This window comes from Cibotium barometz, chromosome 14 (genome assembly GCF_041138505.1).
Source record: "Cibotium barometz isolate CiBa-2024 chromosome 14, ASM4113850v1, whole genome shotgun sequence".
NCBI classification, from domain to species: Eukaryota; Viridiplantae; Streptophyta; class Polypodiopsida; order Cyatheales; family Cibotiaceae; genus Cibotium; species Cibotium barometz.
This window is the reverse complement of record NC_141059.1, coordinates 54,475,554-54,477,053: the sequence shown is the minus strand read 5'-3', so window position 1 is coordinate 54,477,053 and position 1,500 is coordinate 54,475,554.

Genomic DNA, 1,500 nt, shown 5'->3' with positions numbered 1-1,500 from the left:
CTCTTTCTTCATCATCTGAAGCTACCCGTACTCCTACTCTACACTTTAGTTTGTGAGCAAAGCATTGCTTTATGCAGGCACAGTTATTTATTAAGGGTCAAGTAGAGGCCAAGTTGGAAAATCGAAAACTTGGCCCTCGAAGGAGCAGCCCTTATAGCGCTTTCTCATGGTATGGGCATAGTTAACCATGGCCTCCTTCATGACATCGGCAGACAAGCAGAGCATTTCTAGGCATGAATTTTGATTTCTTTAAAAAGCATGTAAACTGAAAAGTTGGCTGAGCTCCTTGTAACTCTGCCAAAAGAGGCATAGTTACAAGAAGGGGGCATAGTTTGCTTGCATCAGCAAAACTTTGCCTTGCCCCGTGGAAAAGTGCTCTTAAATGCCCCAAAGACCTGGGATCTACGAGGGAGAAATTCACGGACGTGGATGCTACTTCATGGGGAAGAAAAGTAAACTCGAGCATGTAAGGTAAACCCGGGACAATCGGTTTGTTTCCTCGATGCCCTCTTTTTGCTTTAGTTTATGTGTCATTTCTATAGCCTTACCCACAGCGCGCGCACACACAGGTGGAGTGGTGAAGCCGTCCGGCTCTCACATTGCTGGTCTAGGATCGAATGCCGCTCGCGGGTTCCTAAGGCTAGCTTGACCTTTTGAATCGGCATCCACATTTTATCGAGAACATGAACTGGATAGCCCAGATCGCGCAAATGTGGGAGATAGTGTTTAGGCAATTCCTCACTCTAACCTTAGGCGCCAAATTACTTTTTAAGGAAATGGCATCTAGCGTTAGGCGCCACATTTGATTCTGAGAGAGCACATTTAATATAAATTGTTAAGACGTAGAAAGGTTCAGTGTTCGTCACGAAAAATGTGTTCGTCACCTCTAGTGTATTTCTTAACGGTAAATTTTCAAAAGACCTCTAGTGTATTTCTTAACGGCAAATTTTCAAAAGACCTCTAGTGTATTTCTTAACGGCAAATTTTCAAGATACCCGTATAATTTTTGGCCTGCCTACCTATGCCGTGAGGAAAAAACTTGTCCTTCCGTGTAAAAAATCCGACTAAATATTCCAAGTTACCCTTGAGATTACCAACTATATTTTTACAAGTTTAGTTATAAATCCACTAGTATGCCAATTTTCTTTAATGGTGAACCACCTAAGCCCTCCTTTTTTCAATATTTAGGAAAAAAAAATTAATACGGGCATGGGCTTTAAAAAAATTAATACGGGCATGGGCTTTTAAAAAAACGGCTGCTTATATTAAGAGGTTAGAAAGAGACAAGTTACAACATGTTGAGAACTCTAATGAGAACAATGTCCATGCACATGACATATTGAGAAGTTTCTCTAGCTGTGTATCCAGCTTTTCCCTCTTTTCCTGAGTGTGACTTTCAAAAAGCATAGAGTGCTTTGATGAGCAACACATCCTTGGAGATGACGGCCTCTCTCATCTTCAACAGTTCTTGAATTTGCTGTGTCATCTGGTCCACTTGCT